The sequence below is a fragment of the Equus caballus genome, chromosome 10, assembly GCF_041296265.1.
Source record: "Equus caballus isolate H_3958 breed thoroughbred chromosome 10, TB-T2T, whole genome shotgun sequence".
NCBI classification, from domain to species: domain Eukaryota; kingdom Metazoa; phylum Chordata; class Mammalia; order Perissodactyla; family Equidae; genus Equus; species Equus caballus.
This window is the reverse complement of record NC_091693.1, coordinates 5,886,524-5,912,306: the sequence shown is the minus strand read 5'-3', so window position 1 is coordinate 5,912,306 and position 25,783 is coordinate 5,886,524. Positions and strand designations below refer to the sequence as shown.

At 40.5% G+C, this 25,783-nt stretch overlaps 1 long non-coding RNA gene across 1 annotated transcript; it reads left to right on the top strand.

Annotated features, from left to right (window-relative positions):
• Positions 1–20,222: 20,222 nt before the first annotated feature.
• On the top strand, positions 20,223–25,547 carry LOC106782158 (uncharacterized). The gene is made up of 2 exons (XR_001379008.3): positions 20,223–20,984; positions 23,259–25,547. It is a non-coding gene; the product is annotated as an uncharacterized lncRNA (long non-coding RNA).
• Positions 25,548–25,783: the final 236 nt, after the last annotated feature.

Below are 25,783 nucleotides of genomic sequence, written 5' to 3'. Positions count from 1 at the left end.
TTGTAAAAGGGACATTTCAATCCTATGTGAAACATCCTCTCTGGGGGTATATAACCAGTCTGTGCACCCCACTTCTTTGGTGCCCTTTCTTCCTTTGGGAAGAAAGGCCCCGGGTTATAATCCTCAGATTTAAGCTCAGAATAAAGTCACCCAAATTTTCATTTATAGATTGGTTATGGATTATTTTTGTCGACACCAGTGACATTTCTTACAGAAATAGAAAAAACAATTCTAAAATTCATCTGGAACCACAAGGACCCTGAATGGCTGAATCAGTCTTGAGAAAGATGAACAAAGCTGGAGGCAGCATACTTCTTGATTTCAAAGTGTGTACATTTTTTGCATCTGGGTTTTTTAATTCAACATTCTTTATGAAATTCATCCATGTTGTTATTTTAGCAGTGGACTGTTGTTTTATATTGCTGTATAGTATTCCTTTGAACAAATATACCATAATTTATTTATCCATTCTATTGCTGATGGGCATGTGAATTCTTCCCATTTTTGGGTATTAGAAATTTGTGCTGCTATGAACATTCATATTCTTGAATATTTTCAGTGATTCCTACTAGAATATTTATTGTTTAACCTTTCACATTTAAATCTGTAATTCTCCTGCAGTTCTGCACATCTTTTGTATACGTATTTATGCTTATTGGTGCTACCATAAATACTCCAGAAGGGACTTACTTTTGCACCTAGCAGGCAGTTAGAGTGCGGAAGCACACTTTCTCCCGGGATTGATCAAAATCAGAGCTGGCTTCACTCTTTGTGAAGGCTGGGCATCTCCTACTTACCCTTACACCTGGAATATTGCTCCTCAGAAGTTTCACAGGAAAGCCCCTTCTTTGGTTGGCCCTGAACTGAGATTTCTTTCTCTCAGGGGTCCCTGAGACTACTGAAAGCCCTGCTCAGCTTCTCTGCCTCAGAGTCACAGTTTTCTGTTTAGCCTTTTAGAAGCCTGGAAGAAATCAATTGGCCTTGTTGTAAAGTCTTATGGAGGGAGCCCCAAGGCAATTACCTGAGGGCAGCCTTTAGGAGCTGAAAGCAATTTCTATCTGGCAGACAATCAAAAAACAATGACCTCATTCCAACCACTTCAAGGAACTAAATTATGGCAACAACCTGAATGAGCTTCAAAGAAGATCACAGCTCCAAATGAGACTGCCACTATGGTTAAAACCTTAAATTCAGTCTTGTGAGACCCTGATTAGAGAACTTAGCTATGCTATGCCCAGACATCTGACCCATAAGAACTGTCACATAATAGATATATGTTATTTTAAGCCACTAAGTTTGTGGTGAGCAGAATACTAATTTACTTACATATCTAGTGCTTTATGTAGATATGGAAAAATTTTTTCAATGCAGAAAGTGATACCAGAAGTAAGACAGGACGCTAGCAAGGAGAGCAACTCCTTGAACCAAAACAGAGGGAGATGTGGAAGGAGTCCCACATGTGCCCGAGGGGCATTTTCTCTGAGGTGAGCCAAGGGTTGGCACCTTTATCTTCACATTGAGCTGGTGTGTGCAAGCAAAAAGTGTTGTGAAACCTCATTTTCCAGATGTGACCAGTGTTTCAGTGTCCTTAGGTGTGAACAAAGAAACAACAACCTGTCAGCAGAGTGCCCAAGTCAGTTTTTACCCAACATTAGAGTAGACTGAAGATAAGAGAAGTGGTTTGAACCTCCAGGCACCAGACAAAAAAATAGCAGAAAATAGGAGAGCAGAGTTCTCACTGCTTTTTCTCTCTTGTTATGGAGGACCAAGGGGTAAGTAAATTCCTCAGGGTCCCGGAACCCAAGAATTTTCTTTTCCCCCCGTCTCACCCAGAGCTGGCCTTACCTGAAGTAATTAATTATTAATTAATGCATTTATTGTTTCATTGGGGGAAAAAATTGCCCTTAAAGGAAAATTTGAAAATAATGAAAGAACTCACTAAAAAAAATTACTGTTATTACCACTTGAACATAAAATGTTAATATTTGAACACGTCTCCTTCAGTTGTTTTTTTCCTCTATGTGTCTTCAATACTTATTATCAATTCATATATGCATTAATTCAATTTTTATATTAATAATGATTTTATATGTAACTAAACACTATTTATTTAACCTCATTTTCATGTCTAAGGAAATAGAGCTGAACAGTGTAAGGCTGATCAGTCTTCATTATTCCAACCAGAATACATCTTTTGTGACAGAGAGCTGGGGGACGAGAATAAGCACCTGGCTCAAAGCCAACAGGCTCAAACTCTTCTTTCTGAGATTCAGTAGATTTTCTTCAATAAAGGCTTCTTAATTCATTGTATGATGTTTGCTCAAGACTTTAGAAATGTTCATTCACGTTGACGGTTTTTCCCAGTTTTATTATTGTTTCTCCTGGAAGAGAATTTGCAAGCTCCTCACACAGCTATTTTTGAAGTCTTGATAGTATCATTGTTTATATTGTGGTGGATTCGATTTCCTGATATTTTCTTGTGAATTTTAAAAATTTACATAGTAAAATAGACTTTTTGTACAATTTTTGTAGAGTTTTACTACCATAATCTGGATATGGAAGAGTTCAATCATCCCAAAAATCTCACTTGCACTAAAATTTTGTATCCACGTCTTCCCTCCAACTCTCAATTGTGGCAATCACTGATGTGTTCTCTTCAGAATGCCTTTTTTCTTTTTGAGAATTTCTTGTAAATGAAATCATATAGTATTTAACCTTTTGATCCTGACTTCTTTCACTCAGCACAATGTCGTTGAGATTCATCCAAGTTGTTGCATATGTCAATAGTTTGTTCCTTTTTATTTATGAGTAGTATTCCATTTTATGGATGTGCTGTCGAACAACCATATGATCTGGCAACTCCACTTCTAGGTATATATCCAAAGAAAATGAAAACAGGATATCAAAGAAATATCTGCATTCCCATGTTTATTGCAGCATTATTCACAAGACCCAAGATATGGAAACAACTTAAGTGTCCATCAACAGATGAATGGATGAAGATTTGGTATATTTCTACAACGGAATATTATTCAGTCGTGAGAAAGAAGGAAATTCTGCCATTTGCAACAACGTGGATGGAACTTTATGGGATTATTCTGAAAGAGATAAGTCACATAGAGAAAGATAAATACTGTATGATGTCACTTATATGTGGAATCTAAAACAGCTGAACTTATAAAACCAGAGAGTAGAATGGTGGTTACCAGGGTCTGGAGCAGGGGTAGGGGGTGGGTGGATGACATTGTTTAAGGGTACAAAACTGCAACCATTAAGTAAGTCCTAGAGATCTAATGCACAGCATTATGATTATAGTCAACAATACCATATTATGAACTTTGAAATTGCTAAGAGATTAGATCTTAATTGTTATCATCACAAAAAGAAATCATAATTATGTGACATGATAGACGTGTTAGCTAATGCTATGTGATAATCATATTGCAATATATAAATATATCAAATTAACATCTTGTACACTGTAAACTTACACAGTGTTATATATCAATTATATCTCAATTTAAAAATGCGTATAATAAATCTACTAGATCACCATATGGATGTATAGCAATAAGATCTCTAATTTCACCAATAATGTAGGAGTATGAAATTCCAAACCCCATCCATCCACTAAAGCAATAATTAAGAAGAGAAAAACTGTCAAAATAAAATTTATTAGAACTCTAGAATCTTCATTTAAAAACTTACAGCACGCAGGAGAATGACTAATGAAGAAAGAAGCTGCTAAATTTTGGGTCCTCGTGACCAGGAAGTGAAGGATAAAGTAAATCCATGAATGACGTGACTAAGCAATGAAGGAGTGCCCCCATACAGAGCCAATCTGAAAAGACAGAGAGTTCTTGCATTTTGGCTTTGGTTTTGCTCCAGGGGCTTAAGGAAATCTCATCAAACCACTAGATAACCACTAAGCTAATGGAACAGAGACTTCAGTGACCATACATGACAAAGAATACATTCTTAACAAAAATAGCTCATAAAACTCACCAACCAAGAAAACAGCTATAACCCCAAACAAGCGGCAACAAGAAACCCTGTGGATGGGGGGTAATTTGATTTCCAGGATTTCCACATTATATATTATTTAAAATGTCCAGTTTTCAACAAATAATTATGACAAATGCAAAGAACAAGAAAAAATGGCTCAGTCACAGAAAAAAAGGTACTAATAGAAACTGCCCCTGAGGAGGTCCAGTCATTGGACTTACTAGAACAATAATTTAAATTTACTGGAAAAAGAAGTTAAAAAGATTTATACTTATTGACATATTGTCTTAAATATGTGAAAGAGCTAAAGGAAATCAGAATGATGTCTTATTAAATATAAATGTCAAAACAGAGATAGAAATTAAGAAACCAAATAGAAATTCTAGAGCTGAAAATTATAGTAACTGAAATATAAAAAAAATAATTGTAGAGTTCAGCTGATTTGAGCAAGAAGAATCAATGAAGTTGACTAAGTCAATTGAGAATAGCCAATCAGAGGATCAGAAAAAAAAAAAGAATAGAAGAAAAATAAACAAATGCTAAGACATCTGCAGGGCACCATCAACTGCACCAAAAGAATCATAATACAAATCCCAGAAGGAGAGGAGAGACAAACAGGGACAGAAAGAATATTTGAAGAAATAATGTCCAAAATCCTTCCAAATTTTATGAAAGATAGGAATCTACAAGTCCAAGAAGCTCAATAAATTCCAAGTAGGATAAACTCAAAGAGATCCATGCCAAGACGCATAATCAAACTGTTGAAAGACAAAGACAGAGAGAAAATCTTGAAACCAGAAAGAGAGAAGCAACTCATCACATACAAGTGATCCTCAATAACGTTAACCACTCATTTCTCATCTGAGATCACGGAAAACAGAAGGCACTGAGATGACACATTGAAAACACTTAAAAGAAAAAAAAACCCTCTAGAATAAGAATTCTATATGTGGTGAAACTATCCTTCAAAAATGAAGGATAAATTAAGACCTTTATGGTAATGTCTGAAGGAGTCCTTCACTAGTAACAGATTTTCTCTATGAGATATGCTAAAGAGAGTCCTTCAAACCGAAATGAAAGGACACCACAGAGTAACTTGAAGGTATATGAAGAAATAAAGAACCTTAGTAAAGGTAACTGCATAGATAAATATAAAAGCCAGGATTATTGTATTTTTGATTTGCAGATATTATCTTATTTAAAAACAAATGCATAGAACGATAATTATAAATCTATGTTAATAGGCATACAATGTATAAAGATGTAATCTATGACGATGACAGCATAAAGGGAGTGTCGCTGTATAATACCAGAGCTCTCGTATACTACTTAAGCTAAGTCAGTATTAATTCAAACCAGATTGCTCTGAAGTTCAAATTTTAATTGTAATCCTCAGGTAACCAATAAGTAGAAACAGAAGAAGAAATGAGAATGTGATCAAAATAATACTCTAGAAAAAAATTACACAAAAGAAGGCAAGCAATGTAGGAAGTGAGGAACAAAAGAAAGTATAAGACTTACAGAAAAGAAGTATCATCCTGACAGAAATAGTCCTTCCTGTCAAGAGCTGAGTTTAACTTGAGATCACTGAGCTGCCAGGTGTCAGAGCAGCTGATTGAGACAACGAACCAAAATGAAACTACAGTCAAGCATTTATTCACTTACTGCAAGAGTATAAGCAAGAGGCTGAACTTCTTCCATGAACTTTTGGGCCATTTTTATATCTTCTTTGATACAATATGTATTCAAATATTTCCCATTTTTAAATTATGTTGTTCTTCTTGTTTTCAGAATTCTTTGTATGGTCTGGATACCAACCTTTTATCAGGTATATGATTCTCAAATATTTTCTCCTAATCTGTGGCTTGTCTTTTATATGGATTTATGCAGTCTTAGTTGCCTGTTACCTTTACTGGCACACACGGGATATTCCCATGGATTTGAATTAATATCTGATGTAACTTCCTTCCAACCTGAAAAACTTTCTTTATTATATCATGTGAGGTAGGTCTGCTGGCAATAACCTGTCTCAGTCTTTGTTTATCTATTTATTTGTTTATCTGTTTAAAATGTTTTTGTTTCAACTTCATTTTTGTAAGGTAGTTTTACTGGCTATTGAGTTTTTGGTTAACAGTTTTTCTTTCAGAATTTGAGCGTGCAACCCCATTTCACGTAGGCCTATGTTGTTTTTGAAGAGAAGTCAGTTGTAGCACTCATTGTTCTCTTTCACGTGATGAGTCATTGTTCACTTGCTACTTTAAATTTTTTTCCTTGTCTTTGTCTTTCAACCATTCGACTGCTTCTATCTACAGTGGAATCCTTTCAGTTTATCCCACAGAGAGTTCATTAAGCTTCTCTGATGTGAAGATTAATGTTTTTCATCAAATTTGGGAAGTTTGGGTCACTGTTTCTTTGATTATTATTTGTGGCAGCTTCTGTCTGTCCCACACGCTAGTGCTTCCATTGACACATTTTTACTGCATTTAATCTTACACCACAGTTATCTGAGGCTTTGTTCATCTTTCTTCGCTATTTTTTCTGTTCTTCGGATTGAATCATCTCTAACGGTCCTTCTTCACGTCTTCTGGGGCCACTAGTCTTCACGTGGTCTGTGGTTCTGTGGTCTTCATGTGCTTCTGCCCTAACAGAACAAATTGTTTGCAGCACAGAGCTGGGGAGATGGGAGCAAACTCTGGCTGAAATGCCACAGACTCAAACTGGTCTTGCCAGATTCAGCAGATTTTCTAGACTAACGGCTTCTCAATTTGCTGAATGTCATTTCGTCAAGCCCCGGAGACACTAAATACTTTTGGGGAATTTTGCAGTTTTATTACTGTTTTCTGGGGAGAAAATTTTTCAAACTCTTCTCCCAGTCACTTTGGAAGTCTGGATGGTAGAATAATTTTTATATTTTGCTGGATTCGATTTGCTGACATTTTCTTGTGAATTTTCTAAATTTTACTTTTAAAATTGAAATACGTAAAATAGACTTTTATTGGTGTACATTTCTATGAATTTAACACAGGGGTAGACATACACTCACCACCATAATCTGGCTATGGAAGACTTGTCTCATCCAAAAAAAACTTCCTTATTCTAGCCTTTTCAGTCACATCCTACATTAATCCCAAAACTCTGGCAACCACTGATTTTTTAAGACTGTTTTATAAATAGAATCACACAGTCTGTAACCTTTTGAGCATGGCTTCTTTCACTCAGAACAATGCTTTTAGATTCATCCAAATTGTTGCATGTAATAAATAGTCTGTCCATCTTTATTGCTGGGGAGGACCCAATTATATGCTATACAATAGCTTGTTTATCCAGTCACTAGTTGAATGGTTTGGGGGTTGTTTCCAGTTTGGGGCAATTTTGGAATTATTACCTTAAATATTTATGTACAAGATCTTGGAGAAATATGTGTTCATTTTTTAGGTTAAAATAAGTAAATTGCGGAGTCCTTTGATAAGTTTCATAAGAAAATGCCATACTCTTCTCCAGAGTGGCTGCACAATGTTACAGTCTCACCAGGAATTTAGAGGATTCCAGTTACTCTGCATCCTCATCAGCACTTGGTATTGTCAACATTTTTTATTTTAGCCATTCGATTTAGAGTGCAGTAGTATCTCAGTGTGTTTTAGTTTTCATTGCCCTGCGGGCTAATGTGCTTATTTCACATCCTTTCATCTTAGGGAGGAAAGTGTCTGTTTAAGATTTTTGCACATTTTACAATTTTGCTTCTATGTTCATAAGGATATCATTTTTTAGTTTCTTTTCTTGTAAGATCTTTCTCTAGTTTTGCAATCAGGGTCCTTCTGACCTTATAAAATGAGTTGGGAATTGTGTAGAATTGGTATTATTTCTTTCTTAAATGTTTAGAGGACTTTGCTCTTTTTTCAAGTGGTTTTTTTTTTTTTTTTTAGGAAGATTAGCCCTGAGCTAACGTCTGCTGCCAATCTTCCTCTTTTTGCTGAGGAAGACCGGCTCTGAGCTAACATCCGTGGCCATCTTCCTCAACTTTATATGTGGGATGCCTACAACAGCATGGCTCACCAAGTAGTGCCATGTCCGCACCCAGGATCCAAACCAGCGAACCCCAGGCCGTCAGAGCAGAATATGCACACTTAACTGCTGCACCACCAGGCGGGCCCCTCAAGTGTTTTTTTGACAAAGTTGTCAAGACAATTCAATGATCTTGGGGTAGGGAAAAATAATTAGATGGAAAACAGAAAGCATTAAACAATAATAAATCAGACTTTATCAAAATTAAAGTTTATTCTTGAAAGAAACTGTAACTGAAAGTACAAACAAGCCACAGGCTCAGAAAAATATCAACAATAAATATATGTAACAATGCTTCTTTGACTGAAGCATACACCCACCTCTTACTCTCAATAAAAAATGGGCAAAAAATTGAACATACTCTTCACAAAAATGTACATTTCAGTGTTTTGTGGGCCCATGAAGAGAAGTTCACATCATTAATCATCAAGAATATGCCAAATAAAACCACTACACACCCACTAGAACAAAAAATTATCATAACCTCTGACATTACCAACTATTGGCAAGAATTCAGAAAAATGGGAACTCTTGTACTTTTCCGGTGTGAATTCATAATTGTACATGCTCTTTATAAAACTCTTTAGCAGTTTCTTGTAGTTTTAAGACTGCATGTGTCCTTTGACACAGCTAATCAAAATTTAGGGTTTTATCCAACATAAATAAAAACATGTCTTGATAGAAAGGCATGGACACAAACGAAAAAGTTTTTTATTAAAAAATCTTCATTTAAAAAGTCCAATAACTGGATACAGCTCAAAAGTCTATCAACGGGTGAATAGATAAATAAATTATAGTATAGTCATACAACAGAATATTACTCAGCAATCAAAAAAAAGAATAAACTACTAATTGCGAGTCATGCAGATGAATCTCAACATTATGCCATGTAAAAGGAACTCGACACAAAACATTGAAGGCCATAGGAATCTACTTATAACAAACTCCAGTGAAGAAAGCCAAAGTATGGGGTCAAAAAGCAGATGAGTGCTCATGGGTATTGGGGTGCAGTGACTGGTTGGGAAAAGGCCAGAGCAACTTTTTTAGGGGGATGAAACTGTTGTATATCTTGATGGTGATGGTAGTTACACAAGTGTGCACACTTGTCAAAAGTGATTGATCTATACACTTAAATTGGGCTTATTAAATTGTATTTAAATTATATTAAAAAGTTGAGGTTACAAAAATCACTAAAATAAAAGCATACCGTGTATAATGAAACAGAAAAGATGAAGGAAGAAAGACAGACAAAGTTGAGATGCACTCCATACAATCTTCTGCTCTAGAAGAATTTCCGTTTTGAATGATCAAATATGAAATATCTCAACCACTGGAAAAACTCACCTAAAACTTGAAGGTCTTCATGAAATAACAAATACCACAGAAGAAACAAAGAAAAAGGAATTAAGAGTGCTGTGTATGCAAGCCTACCACCTTTGTCTCTTAATTTCCACGGCCCTTTTTTCTATCTTAGTACTGGGAAGGTGGCCTGATGTTTCATTTCAATTTTGATAAGAGTATAAATATGACACTATTAATCTACATATCAAAATGTTCTACTCCAACCAAAAACTTCAAATTCTTCAATTATATTAGTTAATAATTTAACATTCAACTCGTTCTGATGAGCAATAAAGCCAAATTAATTTTTTTTCAATGTCTAGAAGTTGGCTGCATAGGGTACAGAGCAGAACTTTTGTCCAGGGACCTAAGATGCTGAACTCCACCCCTCCCCAAGTCCGCCTGCAGGGACCCCAGAAAGAGTGGGGCTGAAGTTGGATGCACACCTCTGTGTTCCCTGGCAGGGCACAGCTGGTCTGATGTGAGTGAGGGGTACATGGTAATCTCGTCCGGGAGCTTCTTCGGTCCGTAGCACGCTGTTCAGTCTCTGCATGTGGGCATGCAGTGACTGGGGTGAGTGCTTCTGGCACAGCCTGGCCTGGAGCCACTCCTGAGTCTGCAGCGTACATCCCAGCTCCACTGCTTCTTGCTCCTGACCAGACCTGGCTAGATCCTCGGCCAAGACACCTACTTCTCTTTCTCAAATGCAACTCCCACAGGCACCTGCAGGCAGACATTGTCTTTTGAAAGCTTAGCTTTTTTTCTGCAGTTTTATTTCTCCTGAGTCTATCTTCACATGGTGCCCTTAAAGAGATAAGATATGATGCACTCTTTAAGTCTTGCTCCCTACTACTTTGCCAAGGGTCTGATACTTCAAGGAAGAATTTGTTTCTTCATCTTTAAAGGGTTCCTCAAGCCAAAATGTGCTAATAATTCATCCAGGCCTGGCTCCACTGGAACCAGAGCATCACTGTGGCTTCTCCTGCAGTTGGACTCCTTTCTAACCCAAACCTCTCTCCAATGAACCTGCCTCTATCAGATGTCTAGCAGCCCTGATCAGTTTCCCTTTTGGTTTGTTCTTTGCTTCAGTGTTCAACTCTGCAGAGGCTGTAAGGTAGCTTCAGTTTCAGAAAAAAGTTCTGTTTTTTCCTTTTCAATCTTACAACCTCCTCTGAATTCTTTATATTTTATATCTTACGACATTTAGTGTATTATTTCATGGTGTGAAGTTACCAGGGCCACTCAACAACATCAATGAATAATAAATGGAAAGGTTAGGTGACATTTCGGTAGTGGGATCGGCACGCCTGGGAATTTCTCTGCTGCAGACACGCTCCAGTTGACTTTATGGAAAAGAGGGAGGAAATGTATTAACTTGAACTTCTGAATCTGTGCATTTTTTTCTTCTCCTTCAAATGACATTTATAGTTATTATTGTTATATTTTTGCTTGTTAAAATACATGAGCATATGAGAAAGTATTTAAAAAGATAAAACACTAAGCATATTTTAGCTTCACTCGCTCCAGTAGGCAGATTTCTAAGATGGTCTTCAAGAGCTGTAACAGTTCCTCATACCTTCTAGATACAAGTCCTTTGTAATACATACATACGTATTCTGCCTGTGGCTTATCTGTGTGTTTTCTCAGCGGAATCTCGTGAAGATCTGAAGTGTTTAATTTTCATGAGGTCCAATTTATTATTTTTTTTCTGTTAATGGTTCATGCTTTTTATGTTCTATCTAAGAAAGCTTTTCCTACTCAAGGTCGTGAAAATTTTGTCCTACATTTTCTTCTAAAAGTTTTACAATTTTAGCTTTTACATTAATGTCTAGAGCCATTGCAAGATAACTTTTATGAATGGCACCAGGTAAGGGTTGGGATTAATTTTTTCCCAGATGTAGATTGATATGGGGCTCCTGGGTAAAGGGAAGGCTGAGGTTTGGAGTGGGATGCTGACATACTGTGCAGGCAAGCTGGGGGTCCTGGTTCTAAGGCTATGCTGTCACTGAGCAATGTGTTCTCAGAACCAGGAAGCACTGGGTAAATTGTGAAAAAGTTCTTATTGGAGACAGGAGGAGGCTGGAAGATGACAGACTAGGAAATGGGTGTGGTAGCCATATAAATTTCATCAGAGTCAAAGGCAGGCTTGGATGCCCAGACGGCAAAGCTGCTGGCTGCTGGAGTGGAGGAGACTGCAGAATCAGGGATGGGTAAGACAGCAAAGACAGGGCACTGGGGAAACTGGTTCCCTATTGCTGACCATCAGGGGCCCCAAAATGGCTGAAAGGAAGCTCATGGGCTAAAGGGAAGATGAGCAGTTGAAGTGGGGCAGGGGACCTGGTGGAAACTGGAGGCTTTGCAGGGCATATCTCGCCCTGTCCTCCCCTATCCTAGGGCTCTCAGGTCAGTCTTCTTAGGAGAAGGGTCTGGGAGGGTGACTGTGAGCAAAGACGTCACAGAGGTGCCTGCCTACTCAGGTGGCAAACAGAGGGGAGTATTTGCGCCCTAAGGAAAAATCTCTATCTTTCCTGAGGGGACGAACATATTGGAGATACAAGCAGACAGCACTGCCTTTGTCTGAGAGCCCCTCCAAAAGGCAGAGGTAAGGACCCCAGAGTGGAGGACAGAGCCTGAAGGATCAGATATGCTTCTTAGGGGCATCTAACACTGAAGGGTGAAGACCCGAAATTGCAGTGGAGGAGCCTGCAAACAGGGCTGAGGTGAGGCGCAGGGCTGGTGGGGTGATCCAGGCAAGATGGGGGAATGCTGGTAGGCAATGGCAGGGCAGGGGGCAGCGCAGGGCCAGGTGGGCGGTGACAAAGCTGGCTGAAGAAGTTGCCGCGAAGAGCAGCATGTGTGCTGGCCTCTCCTTGGAGTCGAGTAGAGAACCCAGGAAGGTTTCCTACCTCCTCTGAGGTGAAACACGCACTGTTCAATCCAGTGCTTGTGAGACACTGTTGGAACCTGTGACAGAGAAAGGGTGCACGAGTAAAGAGCAAGGGGGCTTGAAGATAAAGGTGACGAAGGGCAAAGGGCGAGTCCCAGCGATCACTTCAGGACTTTCTGCACCACTCGCGCTATGTGGGGACTGCTCAGAGCTGTGGATGCTTGGTACCAGCAGATCTGGGCCTGCACAGCTGTCTGTAAGTGATCTTCTCCCAGGTACAAGGACAGAAGACACACATCAGGTGGGTTCAGAATCTACCCTGGCTTAAAACCCTCACCCAAGGGCACCAACATCACTTGTAATAATTCCCTAGGTCGTCTTTCAAGGCCCTGCCCAAATTGATAACTTAACAACATTCACTTTTCCAGTCCACAGGTATGATATATGTATAAATACATAGGTATGCATTCTACATCTATTGGTGTTTGGTAGTACACAGAGAAAACAATTGCTTTTTATATATTGCCTTTATACTGGAACCTTGCTAAATACATTTCTTACTTCTTATAGTTTCTTTTGTAGCTTCCATTGGATTTTCTACATGCACACTCATGTTTTCTATGCACAAAGGCACTTTTCCTTCTTTTTTAGTCTGTATGTCTTTTGTTAATTCTCCCACTTTTCCTATGACAGCCAGTAAAATATTGAATACAAATGGAGACAATGGACATCCTTTGCCAGTTTCTGATCATAGGGTAAAAGCATTCAGTATGCTATTAATTGAAGATTTTTTTTGTAGGGGTGCTTTATTACATAAATGTAATAAACATCCCTCCAATTCATACCTTGCTGAGCATTTGTTTGAAAGGGATGTAAATTTTGTCAGTTACTTTTCCCACAACTACTGCGATAATCATATGACGTTTCTCCTTTAGTCTCTTAATATGGTGATTTACATTAACCAATTAATCAGTTAAAACAACCTTACATTAATGAGAAAAACCCCACTTAGTTATGCTAAGTCATACCCTTATATTTGGTTGGATGTGATTTCCTAGAATGCTGTTAAAGATTTTTACATCTATGGTATGAGAGAGATTAGGCTGTCATTTTCTTTTCTTGTAGGTTTTGGTATTAGTGTACTGGCTGAATTCATAGGATGAGTTAGGAAAATCTGCCTCCTTCTCTGTGTTCTGAAACACTTTGTGTAAAACTGGTAAAATAATGTCATTTCACGTTTGACAGAGTTCACTAGGAAAAAACATTTGGACCTGCAAATTTTTTCCTTGAAAGGTGTTTATGGTCTGTTATCATTTTAACGTCTTTCAGACAGGAGTCATGTCCCCCTTGTATATTCCTAATATTGGTAATTTGAATTTTCTCTTTTTATTTCTCCTTCAGTCTTGGTGGAATTTTATCAATGTTTTAAAAAATTCCTCTTGGAGAGTGATGTCAGCATCATGGTGGAGTGAGCTTTCCCAGTAATCTCTCCCTTCCACCATACAATGAACTCCAACAGAGGAAATCCACACAACACAAAAGACATCTGAGAAACCCACACAGCCACATGTCGGAGGGCGGAGAGGCTGGAGCCCCCCTCAGAGGAGGTGGAACAGGGTAAGAGAAAAATTCTCTCCCTCCCCTAAAGACTGCAATACGGTACTGCACGCAGCCTCAGAGAGGGAAGGAAGCAGGGAGGGGGAGCTCGTTCACAGGAATATCAAAGATCCCCAAGGTCCTTCATAGCCTAGGGGAAAGCCTCTACCCCAGTGAAAGCTAATGCAGGGTGACTTCATCAAGCCAACACCCCAGGAGAGCAGATAGCAAGGGCAGAGCAAGAAAACCTCAAGAGCACACAGAAGAAAGAGTCCCTCCTCCCCACCCGCCCACACTGCCTCCAGCACCTGGGATCCTGTGGAACACAGAGTGCTCAGAATATGTGGCTATTGACCCCCACCCAATGGCAATAGGTGGTAACTGCAACCAAATAATACCAGGATGCAAAAGAACAAAGCCATGCCCTCTAGCAGCATCAAAAATTATATTAAATCTCCAGACCAGAGGGAAAGTGACAAGTACCCAGAAATCAGTCCTGAAGACACAAAAATACGTAATCTAAATGACAGAGAATTCAAAATAGCTATCATCAAAAAATTCATCCAATTAAAAGAGAATGTAGAGAAATAGTTCAACAAGTTCAGGAGCTACTTCACAAAACAGATTGAAACTATAAAGAAGAATCAATCAGAAATATTGGAGATGAAAGACAGAATGGAAGAGATTAAAAAAAATACATGGATTCCCTGAATGCTTGAGCAGACATCATAGAGTGAATCAGCATAATTGGATAGACATGTTGAAATGCTCCAGATAGAGGAGGAGAGAGAACTAAGACTAAAAAGACATTAAGAAAGTCTCCGAGAAATATCCCACTCAATTAGGAAATGCAACATAAGAATTATAGGTATTCAAGAGGGAGAAGAGCAGGAGAATGGAGCAGAAGGCTTAGTCAAAGAAAAAATAGCAGAGAACTCTCCAAACCTAGGGAAGGAGATGGAAATCCATGTGGAAGAGACTATCAGATCTCCTAGATACGGCAACATAAAAAGACCCACTGCAAGGCATATAGTAGTGAAACTGGCAAAAGTGAATGACAAAGAATGAATACTAAAGGCAGAAAGGCAGAAGAAAAAACCTACAAAGGAACCCCTATCAGGCTATCATCATATTTCTGTGCAGAAACATTACAGGCTAGGAGAGACTTGAATGACATATTCAAATCTTTGAAGGACAAAACCTTTCAGCCAAGAATACTCTATCTAGCGAAAATATCCTTCAGATATGATGGAGAAATAAAAACTTTCCCAGATAAACAAACACTAAGGGAGTTCATAGCCACAAGACCCTCTCCCCCCCCAAGAAATCCTCAAGAAGGCCCTCATACCTGAAAAAAAGGGGAGAAAGGGGTTACAAAGCATGGAGTAAGGAGATAAATAGGTAGACAAAATCAGAAAATTGTAGCTATACATCAGAACAAGTTACCAAATATGCAAGTATAACATTAAAGATAAAGAGAAGGAAAACACCAAAAACAAAAATAATCTTGTTATTTTAACCACAAACTCACAACACAAGATGGAATAAGATGTGAGAAAAACAACTTAGGAGGGGAAGAGGAAAGGGACTGAATCAGTTTAGTCTAAGGAAATAAGAGGCCATCAGAAAGTTGACTATCTTATCTACCAGATTTTGAATACAAACCTCATGGTAACTACCAAACAAAAAAGTGGAACAGAGACACAAATAATAAATAAGGAGAAAACAAAGAAACACAACATAAAAAACTACATAATTCAATTGGTAGACCAAAACACACAGGACGAGAAACAAAGCAAATGCAGGAGAACCAGAAAACGAGTGATAAAATGGCAGCATTAAGCTCTCATATATCAATAATCACCCTAAATGTAAATGGATTGAATTCTCCAGTAAAAAGATTCAGAGTGGTGAGATGGATTAAAGAACAACACCCAAGAATATGCTGCCTCCAGGAAACACATCTCAGCTCCAATGACTAACACAAACTCAGAGTGAAGGGATGGAAGACGATACTCCAAGCTAATGGCAAACCAAAGAAAGCAGATGTCGCAATACTTCTATCAGACAAAGCAGACTTTAAGATAAGACAGGTAAAGAGAGACAAAGAGGCTCAGTACATAATGATCAAAGGGACACTCTACCAAGAAGACATAACGGATAAATATCTGTGCACCCAATACAGGAGCACCAAAGTACGTGAAGAAGCTATTAACAAACCTAAAAGGAGATATTAATAACAACATAATAATAGTAGGGGACCTCAACACTCCACTTACATCAATGGACAGATCATCCGGATAGAAAATCAACAAGAAAACAGTGGAGTTAAATGTAAAGCTAGACCAGTTGGAGTTAACTGACATATATAAAACATTTGGATAGAATAGCCAAAAACAGCAGAATATACATTCTTCTCAAGCCCACATGGAACATTGTCAAGGATAGACCATATGTTAGGAAACAAGGCAAGCCTCAATAAATGTAAGGAGATTTAAACAGTAATGAGCATCTTTTCTGATGACAATGCTATGCAGCTAGAAATTAATTACAAGAAAAAAGCTGACAGAGGGACAAAGATGTGGAGACTAAACAACATGCTATTGATCAACCAATGGATCATTCAAGAAATTAAAGGAGAAATCAAAAAAAAAAATCTGGAGGCAAATGAGAATGAAAACATACCATAGCAGCTCATGTGGGATGCAGCGAAAGTGGTACTAAGAAGGAAATTCATCTTAATACAGGCTCACCTTAACAAACAAGAAAAATCCCAAATAAGCAATCTCAAACTACACCTAACTGAATTAGAAAAAGAAGAACAAACAAAGCCCAAAGTCAGCAGAAGGAGAGAAATAATAAAAATCAAAGCAGAAATAAATGCAATTGAAACCAAAAAAGGCAGTAGAAAGGATCAATGGTTTCATTGATTGAGAGAAAGCTCAGATAAATAAAATTAGAAATGAAAGAGGAAAAATAACAACAGATACCACAGAAATATAAAGGATTATAATAGAATACTATGAAAAGCTATATGCCAACAAAATGGACAGTCTAGAAGAAATGGATAAATTCTTAGACTTTTACAACCTCCCAAAGCTGAATCAAGAAGAAATAGAGAATCTGAATAGACCAATCACAAGTAAAGAGATTGAAACAGTAATCAAAAAACCTCCCCAAAAATAAAAAAGCCCAAGACCAGATGGCTTTCCTGGAGAATTCTACCAAACTTTCAGAGAGGATTTAATATCTATCCTTCTCAAGCTATTCCAAAATATCAGGGAAAATGAAATGCTTCCTAACACATTCTATAAAGCCAACATCACTCTGATACCAAAGCCTGACAAGGACAACGCAAAGAAGAAAAACTACAGGCCAATATCACTGGTGAACATAGATGCAAAAATCCTCAACAAAAATTAGGTAACCCGAATACAGCAATACATCAAAAAGATCATACATCATGATCAAGTGGGATTTATACCAGGGACATAGCAATGGTTCAACATCCACAAATCAATCAATGTGATACACCACATTAACAAAATGAGGGATAAAAACCACATGATCATCTCAATAGATGCAGAGAAAGCATTTGACAAGATCCAACAGCCATTTATTATAATAATATTTAACATAATGTGGAATAAGGAAATTACCTCAACATAATAAAGGCCATATATGACAAACCCACAGCTAACATCACAGTCAGTGGGGAAAAACTGAACACCATCCCTCTGAGAACAGGAACAAGACAAGGAGGCCCACTCTCACCACTCTTATTCAACATAGTCCTAAAGGTTTTGGCCAGAGCAATTAGGTAAGAGAAAGGAATAAAAGGAATCTGAATAGGGAGCGAAGAAGTGAAACTCTCACTGTGTGCAGATGACATGATCTTATAAATGGAAAACCCTAAAGAATCCATCAGAAAACTGCTAGAAATCATTAACAACTACAGTAAAGTTGCAGGGTACAAAATCAACTTACAAAAATCAGTTGCATTTCTATACTCAAATAATGAACTTACAGAAAGAGAACTCAAGAATATAATTCCATTTATAATCGCGACAAAAAGAATAAAATATCTAGGAATAAATTTAACCAAGGAGGTGAATGACTCATACAATGAAAACTATGACATTATTGAAAGAAATAGATGATGACGTAAAGAGATGGAAAGAGAGCCCATGCACATGGATTGGAAGAATAAACATAGTTAAAATGTCCATATTACCCAAAGCAATCTACAGATTCAATGCAATCCCAGTCAAAATCCCAATGACATTCTTCACAGAAATAGAACAAAGAATCCTTAAATTTATATTGGGCAAGACCCTGAATTACTAAAGCAATCCTGAGAAAAAAAGAACAAAGCTGGAGGCATCACAATCCCTGACTGAAAAATGTACTGCAAAGCCATAGTGATCAAATCAGCAGGGTAGTGGTACAAAAACAGGCACTCAAATTAGTGGAACACAACTGAAAGCCCAGAAATAAACCCACACATCTACAGACAGCTAGTCTTTGACAAAGGTGCCAAGAACGTACAATGGAGAAAAGATAGTCTCTTCAATAAATGGTGTTGGGAAATCTGGACAACCACTTGCAAAAGAATGAAAGTAGACCATTATCTCATGCCATACATAAAAATAAACTCAAAATGGATCATAGACTTGAAGATAAGTTCTGAAACCATAAAACTCCTGGAAGATAATATAGGTAGTACACTCTTTGACATAGAATTCAAAAGGATCTTTTCAAATACCATGTCTTCTCAGACAAGGGAAACGAAAGAAAAAAATAAACAAGTGGGACTTCATCAGACTAAAGAGCTTCTGCAAGGCAAAAGAAATTAGGATCAAAACAAAAAGACAAACCACCGATTGGGAGAAAATATTTGCAAATCATATATCCGACAAGGGGTTAATCTCCATAATATGTAAGGAACTCACACAACTGAACAACAAAAAACAAACAGCCCAATCAAAAAATGGACAGAGGATATGAACAGACATTTTTCTAAAGAAGATATACTCATGGCCAATAAGCACATGAAAACATGTTTAACATCACTAATCATCAGGGAAATGCAAATCAAAACTACACTAAGATATCACCTGACACCTGTTAAAATGGCCACAATCACCAAGACTAAAAATAACAAACGTTGGAGAGGGTGTGGAGAGAAGGGAACCCTCATACACTGTTGGTGGGAATGCAAACTGGTGCAGCCACTATGGAAAACAGTATGGAGATTCCTCAAAAAACTAAAAATAGAACTACCATATGACCCAGCTATCCCACTACTGGGTATCTACCCAAACAACCTGAAGTCAACAATCCAAAGTAACATATAGACCCCTATGTCATTGCAGCACTATTCACAATAGCCAAGACATGGGAACAATCCAAGTGCCCATTGACCGATGATTGGATAAAGAAGATGTGATATATATATATACAATGGAATACTGCTCAGCCATAAAAAAGACAAAATCATTCCATTTGCAACAACATAGATGGACCTGGAGAGTATTATGCTAAGCGAAATAAGCCAGACTGAGAAAGACAAACACCATATGATTTCACTCATATATGGAAGATAAACACAAAGAAAACAGTTCAAAGCTTACCAGGGGAAGGGGGTGGGGGGTGGGCACACGGGGTGAAGGGGAGCACTTAGTGGAGACAGATAAGAAGTAACGTACAACTGAAATTTCACAATGATTTAAACTGTTATGAACTCAATTTTAAAAAAATACCCTGGAGGGCTTGTTAAAGCACAGAGTGCCTGGGTCTTACCCACCCTCTTCCCCCTACCCCTCCAACCACCCCACCTCCTGTGTTTCTAAGTAACTAGGTCTGGATGGGGCCCAAAAACTTGCATTTCCAAATTCCCATGTGATCCTGATGCTGCTGGTCCTGAGATCACAATTTGAAAACCACTGAATTAGAGGACCATTTAGGGGTATTTCACAAAGCCCCTAGAGAGAAGTATTATCTTTATTATTCATTTCATATCTCTTTACCCGGAGGCCCAGAAAGGTAAATCGTCTCGCCCAGGCCCACACTGCCCGGAAAGAGAGAAGCAATTTAGAAAACATTACCACCCCAACCCCATCAGGACTTGTGTACACCAGTCATGGGGTTACCCTAACCATAGAAAATCGAGTGCGGTCCCTTTAAGAGTAAGCGGAGCCCCGCCCTCTTCTGGGTAACATGCCGACTCTTTTTTCCAGAGCCTCTCGAGGCACCACCCACCTATTTCCCTGGAGAAAGGAAGGTCGCCAGATGCAGCGCAAAAACTACATTACCCAGAGTGCTGCGTTCCGGGATGGCGGACAGCGGAAGGGGCGGGACTTTCGGCGTCGCGTTCCTAGCGTGTCTTGGGGGAGGTCTCAGCAGCCTCTGTACGATCTGCGGGGGAGGCTGGGGTTCCTTGGTTGGTTCTTCGAAACGGAGCCAGGAAGGATGTGAGCGCGTGGGGCCGTCCTTCGCGCCTTTGTACACGCCGTGACCTCCCTCTAATGGAGGTGTCCAGCGGGGCACGCTGGCGCCGCACTCTTGGGTCCTCTCTGCCCGAATCCCCGTAAACGGCGCCCTGAGCCTCGTATGCATCTTATGCTAGGGAGTCTGAGGCTTGCTCGCGGTGCGATCCTTAGCCCGAGGTCACACTCCTCGGCTCCCCAACCCCAGGGCAGGCCTCAGGTGTGGGGTCGGCTGAGCTTGGACTCTCCCTGGGCGCGCGCCTACCCCGCGCTGCTGCGCCCGCTGGGCTCCGTGGCGGCGACGGCTCTGGTGGACACGGCTCAGAAACCTGGAGAGTTCCGCAGGACACGCCTCAGATACCTGGCGAGTTCCCCAACCTCTCACTCTCTCGGACTCCCAAGCCCCAGCTTCCTAACATACAGGATGAAGGTGTCCTCGGACTCTGCTCCTTCCGCTCTCCCTTCCCTTGTTGGGATCATTTTCGGCCTACAGTCAAGAATCCAGGCTAGAACTTTTATGGGATGACTGCAGGTTTTGGTAACCAAGGGGATGTGATGTCTAAAGCGTTGCTGCGGCAGGAACCAGGATATGCAAGTACTTGGAGGTGAGACAGAATTGAGAGTTCAAGGAACCACAGGGCTCTCTTATATCTGACAGAAATAGGGAACCGAAAGGCAGGCATCATGCCTAGACAGGGAGGCTGAGGAATTGGGCTACTAATTTGTGGTAGTGGAAGCCATAGAAGATTAGAATAGAAAAGGACAGTGATCTGAATCAGGTCTTAACAGGCTCCTTCTAGAGGCCGAGTAGAGAACTGACTGGTGGTCAAGGAGGAGAGGAGGTGACCTGATCAAGGGCTTCTATAAGTGTTTAGGAGTGTTGGTGGTGGCTGGACCAGACGGGGATGGCTGTGTAGGTGGGAAAACCGATTAGATTCCGGATCTATTGTTTAAGTAGACCCAACTAGATTTTCTAATGCGAAGGATGAGCAAGAGAAAGGGAGGAATCAGGGATGACACTAAGAGTTTTGGCTTTAGAAGATGAAAAGTGAAAGTGCTATCACATGAGAGAGGCAACTCAGTTGCTGGAGTAAATTTCAGAAGAAATATCAGGAGTTAGGTTTTGGCTATGTTGAGTCAGATGTTCTGGAGACACTCGAGTGGACGTGACAGGTGTGCAGCTGGATACAAGGATCTGGAGTTTAGGGGAGGAATTCTAGTTGGACACCGCTAGCAGATGATGTGCGGACTGGTGTGGGTCTGTGGGTGAGATTTAGGAAGGACACTTTCCAGGTCATGGGGGCAGTGCTACTAGCAGGCTGGGAAGGGGAGAATGGGGGCCAAGGACTGGATTTCTTTCTTGGGCACTTGGTTAAGGATGGTGGAAGTCACAAAGACAGGTGAAGGAGAGAAGTGGCCACTTCGGGGAGGCTTAGGAGAGGAGGTCTATGTAGGGGAGGGTGGTCTGGCGGGTGCCAAGGCTTACAAGAGGAGGGGACATGAAGTGGTTGCAAAGGCACAGCATAAGAGTAATGAAGGTGAGATGAGAATGAGGCCAGGGCTGGTGCTTTTCACCCCTCTGTGCACTCAGCAGGGTTTTAGTGACCCTTTGTGGGAGCTGGAGAGTTTCATTCAGGCTGGGGGATCAGCTGAGGTGTGAATGGAATTAGCTGGGAGAGTAACGATGCCTGGGGTGGGATCCATAGGAGCTTGAGTGGATAGGGGAAGGCTGTAGCTGGTGAGTCAACAGCATGTGCAATGCAAAAGCGGGAGGAAGCTGAGGGTGTCTGACATTTGCACATGGGTTTGGGTGGCTGAGATTGAAGCGAGGAACAAAGCTAGACAGGAAAGCCCTCAAAGCAAGACTCAGGGCTACCCTTGGCAGTGATGGCCTTTGGAGGTCTGGGTAGTCCAGAATCCTGGTTGAATTTGCCAAGCACTCCTTAGATGCTGTGTGTGGAGCGGCCATGAAGATTACTCCGATATGGGCCAGGGCTGGGGCGGTGGTGATGGGAGTCAACCTGTAGGGTCCAGAGATGAGAGGGAAGTGTTGGCAAAAGACTCATGAGGACAGAGAGTGAACTAATGCCCCCATGGTTCTAGTGCAGCGGGATTAAGGGAGAATGCTGAGCCGATATTTGATTGTGTCTGGGTGGTATGGTCAGGTTACCCCAGGGGAATTGACTGACAGAGCTTTTTCTCCATAGGGCATGTCACAGCTTTCTTGTGCATAGAAGCACTAGACCGCAAAATCACCCAAAAAAGTACAAAAATGCTAAAAACATGGCAGTAAATATATCACACACAGGACACTTGTTTACCTAATGGCACTGAAACAAGAAGGCAGAGCATCACCTTGTTCGACCTCAGCTGGGAACATGCTTATTGGACAACTCAAATTTTTTGCTGTTCTCTGCATGTGTATGTGCTCAAGTGACTGTGAAAGTATGAAAGTATTGATTTTGGGGTTACAAATAAGTTTTGGTGAATAGGCAAACTTGCAAATACAGAATATGCTAATAGTGAGGATTGACTGTATTTCACATTTTTCTGGGCCGGGGCACACCCTTCTGCACAGCACTTAACTGTTACTAGCAGACAAGACCCTGCTGAAATCTGATGCAGGGGAACGTGTTGGTCACCTTGCTTCTCTCCTCTGCACTTTACCTCATTGTTGGGTGTTTGTCCCTGGAGAGGCTGCCCAATTCTCTGACCTTAACAGCTCCAGCACTGCTCCAAGGCCCTTCCTCACCCTGACCCAGCTTCCGTACTCTGCCATCAATCCCGTGGACTCCTTCCTGAGTGTGTCTGTTACACATTTGTGTTGGGACTGCCACTTCCTACCAAAATACATTTCACCAACATTTCTCTGCTTTCAGGTTGTTTGTGTGGTGTGGAGGATGGAGAAACATCTTCTGGGCACAATGTTTCTATAGAAAAAGTTTCTTAGGAGTTTCCACCTAGAAGGCCTACCCCAGAGAGATGTGTGGCCCCATCTTGAAAGATGGTTTGCACCTGGCTGAGCATCTGGGGACACGCCCTTGTGGAGAAACCGCTCCCAGGTGAGGCATGTGGGAAATAGTTCTTGTTCAGCACACCCAAAGCAGCAGAGTGGAGAGAACTCTTCGGCAGGAATGAAGGCAGGGCCTTGTTTATGAAGAGCTGCAGAGCCTACATGTCAGAGAAACCCTCCACATGTAGGGATACTGGGAAGGATTTCTCGGCCAGCTAAGGCATTTTCCAGCAAGAGGCCCCTCACACCAGGAGCAAGCCACACAGGGGCTCTGCATGTGGGGAGCCTTTCACACTAGACAAAGGAATCACAAGTGTAGCACATGTGGGAAAGCCTTCAGCCACAAAGACGCTCTTGTTCAGCACCAGAGAATCCACACTACAGAAAGGCCTTACAAGTGCCCTGAATGTGGAAAATCCTATGGAAGCTTCCACCTTGTTCAGCACCAGAGAAAGCACACTGGAGCAAAGCCCCATGAGTACAGCGATGTGGGAAAGCCTTCAGCTGCAAAGACCCCCTTGTTCAGCACCAGAGGATCCACAGTGCAGAAGGGCCTCGTGTGTGCTATTAATGTGTGAAAGTCTTTAGCTAAAGCTGCATTCTTATTGCACACTAGAAACTGGTTCACTGGTGATAGGTCTTACGTGGATGACAAATATGGGAAATTCATTAGCCAAAGCTCCTGCTGCATTCAGCACTGCAGAATTCACACGGGAGAGGCCTCAGGAGTGCAGCAACTGCGGGAAAGCCTTCACCAGGAGCTTTCTTGTTCTGCACCAGAACAAAAAGGCTTTATCAGTGTAGCCAGTGTTGGAGTGCTTTCAGCTGCATCTGTAAGTTCGTGCACCAGAACGTTCAGATTAGAGAAAAGCCATATAAAGGCATGATGTCATTCAGCACCAGAAAGTTCACACTGGAGAAAGTTCTTAGGAGTGCAGTGGATATGCTGTCTCCCTGTTCAACATAGCTCATACCTGAGGGCAGCTCTGAGATTACCCTTTGTGAAGGCATCATCTGCCAGAAGTTAGAGCATCATACATCTGAACCTCCATGCTGGAGAGATGCCTGATGGGTGCCAGGTATGTGGTAATCTTTCGGAAGCTACAATTGCAGTTTCTCACCTGCCCAGAGCCCTTCCTAGAGTTAGGTCATTGCCAGTGCCTCTGTTAGAAGCCACCTCACCTCTGCCAGCTTGTTGGGCCCCACAGTTGCACCAGTCACCCCAGCGTGCTCAAGGAAGTCAGAAATCGGTGCTCGCTCCCCAATTCCTAGAGAGATTCATGAGTACCCTGAGCCTGTAGAGGAGGCTCCCTACCTTTTCTCTCACTGGTGTGGGGGTGGATATAACCCATCTTTGGCCACAAGGACCTGAGCTAGGTTTTTTCTGGCAGCTTGCAGAGGCTTCCTTGGACGCTAAGAACATTGTTGTCTCATGGATGCTTGTGATGGATTTATCCAGCCTCAGTCACTCAGACCCTGGAACTGACTACCCTGCATTGCTCTGGTTTGCTGTGTGACTTTTGGAACAGCTACTTTTAATGTTATGAGTTTAATCCATCTTTAAATTTGGGGGAATTCTTTTTACTATGTGGAGAGAATTGAAATCAGAAGTGGGCTCTACCAGCATGAAGAAGTGAGCAGCTTTTGATGTGCTCCTAGATCTGTGTGTGTTAGAATTGTGTGCCTTGAAGTGGATAGCAGTGTGACAGAAAACAGTTCTCAGTCCAGTTTTGGCCTAAATTTCCTTGCTGACCAAGATCTTCTGGGAAAGACTGAAAGACTTTGTCTAATCTTATGGTCTGGATTCCAGGATTTTTTTGTGGGCCCTGCCTTCCCTGGCTCTTATCCCCAGGTGACTTTATTTGTTACTTTCACTATAGATTAAATTGCTTTTTCTTGAATTTTATATAAATTTAATCATCAAGTATTGACTCCCTTTTGTACAGTTCTTTTCATGCAGCATAATTATTGTGAGATCCATCCATGTTGTTTGTATCAGTAGTTCATTCTTTTTATTGCTGAGTAGTGTTCTATTGTATGACTGTAACACAATTTATGTATCCATTCATCTGTTAATTGACATTTGGGTTGTTTGCAGTTTGAGGCTATGAAAAATTAAGCTGCTATAAAATTCATAGTGAACTCTTTCTATGAAGCTACGTTGCTTTTCTCTTGAGTTAATAACTAGGAGTACAGTGCCTCGACAGTTGATAGGGAAATATTTAAGTTGTTAAGAAACTGCCAAATTATGTTGTAAAGTGGTGGTACAATTTTACACCCACCAACATTATATTAGATTCCCAGATTCTCCACATTCTTTCCAACACTTGGTATAATCATTCTTTAAAATTTTATCTGTTCTGATAGTTCTTGACTCTCCTTGCAAAAACA